Here is a 6035-nt window from a genome sequence, read left to right on the forward strand (position 1 = left end):
TGACACCCTCATAGGTATCACTTTGACTCAGTCTGACACCCCAAAGGTGTCCAGCATACACCTTTGGGGTGCCACTTTGGACATCGTAGCCTGACACCCCAAATGGTGACACTGTGACACCCCTGTGTCCCTCAGTGTGGCATTAAAATCTCTAACCAGGATGACTTTGTCGTTATGTACTATTGAGCAAATGGTTGCATCCAGAGAGGAATAAAATGAACCTTTGAGGGTGTCCTAAGTGTTGGTACATAGACACTGATGAATGTTGCATATTGCCCTTTATAAGACAATATGTGCCAGGACATCAGCAGCTCTGAGATACCCACAGGGGATTTTTGGATGTTCTGTAGTACGCTGCTTCGGACTGCCAAGCCAATACCATGGTTTCTTACATAGTCTGGGTATCCCCTCCAGATACAGGTGTACCCTTCTCCTGCTTCTGTTAGGTTGCCTTCTCCTGAGAGGTGAGTCTCAGAGATGGCAGCAATGTCAATTTTATATCTTTTCAGTTCATGGACAGTAAGGGCAGATATATGGCATGGTCACGTGTCTTGGTGAGTATCAAACAAGGTTTGTATATTCTGGGTAGCAAGAGTCAGAGAGATTCTGTTTTTTCGATCGCAGTGTGGATGCCATAACTGATGCAGTTATCTGCCCAGGTGGTGCAGAGTAGCAAATGTTTAGGTTACCTTTTCCAAACTCCTCCCCATCAGGGGTAAGCAGTTGGTCCCCCATTTCTAAACTGCCCTCTTACAGTTTCTGTCCTACCTGTGCCTTCATCTATAGCTTCCTTTCTGGTCGTTCTATAGCCGCTGTTATAGACGGCCATCGTTCTCCTAGATCTATCAATAGTGGTGTTCCTCAGGGCTCTGTTCTATCACCAACTCTCTTCCTTTTATTCATGCTTCTGAGCTGTACATCTAACCCTATCCACTCATACGCTGATGACTCCACCCTTCACCTTTCCATTCGGTTCCTGCAACGTCCATTTCAGCAATTACTTCAACAAACAAGGGATGAGGCTATGGCACACCTGTCTGACTTGGCTCGTATCTCTGACTGGGGTAAAAATAATCTTGTTGTCTTTAATGCATCAAAGACTCAGTTCTTACAACTATCAACCCGACAAAATCTTCCACAAGTGTACCCACTAATGTTTAATAATATTCAGGTTAATACTGCATCATCCTTGAACATGACTGGGGTTTCATTCACTCGGGACTTATCTTGGAAAGATCATGTTACATCTCTTGTAAAATCTGCTTCCAAGAGATTAGGTGTGCTAAGCCGACTCTGTTTCTTCTATACCCCTGCACAATTGTTGACTCTATACGCGGGTTTTATCCGCCCTTGTGCTGAGTACAACTCTCATTTATAGGGAGGCTCCCCACATACAGCATTTCTCAATAGGGTGGAGTCAAAGGCTTTTCGTCTCATTAACTCTCCTCCTCTTACTGGCTCCCTTCAACCTCTGTCTCTTCCCCGCACTGTTGCATCTTTATCTCTTTTCTGTCGCTACTTCAATGGTCACTGCTCCTCTGAACTGTCTGTTTGCATTCCTCCACATCTATGACGGGCGTGTAGCACCCGTCTGGCAGCAAACTCTCATCCCTTTTCAGTCCAACCCTAATGCAAGAGTTAACCGTTACTCCCAGTCCTTCATTTATGCAACAGGTCAACTCTGGAACTGTCTCTCTCTGTCTGTATTTCATGCTAGCTATGATCTCCAGTCTTTCAAACAGTGTGTCCAGGCATCTCGAAATGATCGGATCTTGAATTTGGCTCTGCCTTGAATTTTGTTTTTCTCTTGAAAGGAACTGTTATTGCGGGCTCATGGCCTTTGGTTCCTTCTTCTTAGCATTAAAAAAAAAAAAAAAACTTATTCGTACTGGATGCTGCCGAATGCATGACCTGCTGTTATGTCATCATGCCAGCGACCACGGGGCATTGCCGCCAATGTGCAGAACCCAAGCTAGCTAGTTCCAGCCACATCCATGACCTGTTGCTGTCACCCTATCCTTTTGCCATAGGTATTTTAATTCTGAAGAAAAGATAAAGTGGAAAATGAGTTTTGGAGTGTGCATGAACAATGAATGGATTTGGTGTGATGGTAAAGGTGCACAGCCCTTACCACCACATGACCTAGCCCTTCTCAGCCTTTGATGGTGGCATGAATATTCACGACGAGTATCTCGTGAGTAAGGTTGCAGGAATTTGTCCGTCGATCCCCGCCTTCTGTAGGACACCACTCACAGATTTTTCGTTCTGGGTTAGCTTCCGTAGACTTAACCTACCCAAGGGTAATCCACAAGGGAGTGGGCCAGGGAGCACTTAGTCTGACCCCTCCCTGATGGCCCCTCCAGCATGGGTAACCGTGTCCTCCTGCTGAGTCTGCGGGGATCTCCCCCCCTTGGTACGGCCCATCAGAATTACACAGCTCTCATGCCTCACACCATGACAAGGTGGTTTCCGTGGTGGGATATGATATCCACACCTCACATCACACCATACTTATACACTCTTAAACACTTACATCACACCACACTCACACACTCATACACATACATCACACCACACTCACACACTCTTATACACTTACATCACACCACACTCACACACTCTTATACACTTACATCACACCACACTCACACACTCTTATACACTTACATCACACCACACTCACATGCTCTTACACACTTACATCACACCACACTCACACACTCTTACACACTATTTTTTTTTTTTAATGCGAGGAAGAAGGAACCAAAGGCCATGAGCCCGCAGTAATAGTTCCCTCCAAGAGAAAAACAAAATACAATAGAGAGCCAAATTCAAGATCCGATCATTTTGAGATGCCTGGACACACTGCGTTTGAAAGACTGGAGATCATGGGCAGCAGGAAATACAGACAGAGGGAGACGGTTCCAGAGCTGACCTGTTGCATAAATGAAAGACTGGGAGTAACGGTTAACTCTTGCATTAGAGAGCTGGACAGAAAAGGGATGAGAGTTTGCTGCCAGACGGGTGCTACGCGCCCGTCGTAGAGGTGGAGGAATGCAAGCAGACAGTTCAGAGGAGCAGTGACCATTAAAGTAGCGATAGAAAAGAGATAAAGATACAACAGTGCGGCGAAGAGACAGAGGTTTAAGGGAGTCAGTAAGAGGAGGAGAGTTAATGAGACGAAAAGCCTTTGACTCCACCCTATTGAGAAGAGCTGTATGTGGGGAGCCTCCCCACACATGAGAGTTGTACTCCACACAGGGGTGGATAAAACCCCTGCATAGAGTCAACAATTGTGCAGGGGTAAAAAAAGAGCGGAGTCGGCTTAGCACACCCAATCTCTTGGAAGCAGATTTTACAAGAGATGTAATATGATCTTTCCAATTTAAGTCCCGAGTAAATGAAACCCCAAGCATGTTCAAGGATGATGCAGGATTAAGCTGAATATTATTAAACATTAGTGGGTATACCTGTGGAAGATTTTGTCGGGTTGATAGGTGTAACAACTGAGTCTTAGATGCATTAAAAACAACCATATTATTTTTACCCCAGTCAGAGATACGAGCCAAGTCAGACATTAGGTGCGCCATAGCCTCATCCCTTGTTTCTTGAAGTAACTGTTGAGATGGGCGTTGAGGGAACCGAATGGAAAGGTGAAGGGTGGAGTCATCAGCGTATGAGTGGATAGGATTAGATGTACAGCTTAGATCATTGATGAATAAAAGGGAGAGAGTTGGTGATAGGACAGAGCCCTGAGGAACACCACTGTTGATAGATCTAGGAGAAGAACGATGGCCGTCTACAACAGCGGCTATAGAACGACCAGAAAGGAAGCTAGCAATGAAGGCACAGATAGAAGGATAGAAACCGTAGGAGGGCAGTTTGGAAACTAAAGATTTATGACAGACTCGATCGAAAGCCTTTGAGAAGTCAAGTGCAATGGCAAAGCTTTCGCCAAAGTACCGAAAGGAGGATGACCAGGAGTCTGAAAGGTAGGTGAGAAGATCGCCATTGGAGCGTCCCTGACGGAACCCATACTGACGATCGGAAAGAAGGTTGTGATAGGAAAGATGCCTTAAAATTTGTCTATTGAGAATTGACTCGAAAACTTTTGAAATACAGGACGTTAAAGCAATTGGACGATAGTTGGAGGGTTGGGAGTGGTCACCCTTCTTTGGGACTGGCTGAATGAGAGCAAACTTCCAGCAAGAAGGAAAGGTACAAGTTGACAGACAAAGGCGAAAGAGTTTGCCTAGGCAGGGTGTAAGCACAGAAGCACAGTTCTTGAGAACAACAGGAGGGACCCCATCAGGCCCATATGCCTTGTTAGTACTGAGGCCAGTGATGGCAGAAAATACATCAACTGAAGAAATTTTAATGTCAGCCATGAGGAAGTCCGAGGGGGGAAGTGATGGAGGAACAGCACTGGAATCGTCTAAGGTGGAATTGGAGGAGAAAGTCTGTGCGAAGAGATCTGCTTTATCAGTAGGAGAAATAGCTACAGAACCATCAGAGTAGAAAAGAGGAGGGAAGGATGATGAGGTAAAGTTGTTAGAAAGATTTTTGGCAATGTGCCAGAAGGAGCGGGAAGAATTCGAGTTGGAGAGTTGAGAGCATTTAGTATAGATGAAATTATTTTTAGTAAAGCGAAGAACAGACTTAGCATGATTCCGGGCAGAAACGTAAAGATGATGTGATTCATGGGTGGGTTGGCTCCGGTACCTTTTGTAGGCCCTCTCCTTGTTGCAGACAGCATTAGAACAAGCGTGATTAAACCAAGGGTTTCTTGCGTTAGTCAAAGGATATGAGAAAGGAATGTATGCTTCCATGCCCGAGAGAATAACCTCCGTAATGCACAAGGCACACTCAGATGGCTCCCGGCCATGGAAGCAATAATCATTCCAGGGAAAATCAAAGAAGTACTGCCTGAGGGCCTCCCAGTCTGCGGCTCCAAAATGCCACAGACGACGTTTCCCTGGAGGGTCCACAGGCCATACCGGAGTGATAGGACAGGTTAAGGTAATAAGGTTGTGATCGGAGGAGCCCAACGGAGAAAAAAGATTAATAGAGTAAACAGAAGGATTAGTTGTGAGGAAGATGTCAAGTATGTTGGAGCTCTCTCCAAGGCGGTCAGGGATACGGGTAGGGTGCTGCTCTAGGTCATTAAGGGTAGAAAAGATGTAGGCTTGTTCACCAGGTGGATCCGTGAAAGGAGAGGAGAGCCAAAGGTGGTGGTGAACATTGAAATCTCCTAGAATGGAGATTTCAGAGAATGGAGAAATGGATAGAATGTGTTCCATCGTAGAAGTAAGATGGTCGAAGAATTTTTGATAGTAGAATTAGGGGATAAGTAAACAGCACAGATATATTTAGTCAGAGAATGACAGGAAAGCCGAAGCCAGAATGTAGAGAATTCAGAAGAATCGAGTTCAGGAACACGAGAGCAAGATAAGTCGTTTCGTATATATACACAACAGCCACCTTTGGCTTTGAAACAAGTATAAAGAAAGTAGGAGGATACAGAAAAGGGTTTGCTGTCAGTTGCCTCAGACAGCTGAGTCTCCGTTAGAAAAAGAAGGTGAGGTTTAGAGGAGGAGAGGTGGTGCTCAACAGAGCGAAAGTTAGAGGAAAGGCCACAAATGTTGCAGAAATGAAGAAGAAGTCAGACAGTGGTTCCAGGCACCTCGAGTCGTCATCGGGAGAGGGGCGGATGGTGGGGGCATTTATGGTCCCCCCCCTGGGGACTCCGAGGCTTGATGAAAAGACGCCATTTTTGTTGAATTTTGAATAGGAAGTGTAGTGTGTACTGTGCATGTAGTTTGGTGTAGATAGTTAGAGAAATTTGTACTGGAGAGCATGCTAGCCTACTCTCTGTGTAACTGAGACACTGAAAAAGTTCATCAAAGGGGGATGGTCAGGAACTAGTCCTGAGGGCTGATGAAACGGGAACTCCAGCACTCCCTGTCATCAGCTTTCCACCCACCTCGGGAGTACTGCCCTGCTCAACTGGTGCTACAGTCTACTCCTCACACCAC

The sequence above is a fragment of the Coenobita brevimanus genome, chromosome 6 (assembly GCF_032717465.1).
Source record: "Coenobita brevimanus isolate Jiangsu-jjx chromosome 6, ASM3271746v2, whole genome shotgun sequence".
NCBI lineage: Eukaryota > Metazoa > Arthropoda > Malacostraca > Decapoda > Coenobitidae > Coenobita > Coenobita brevimanus.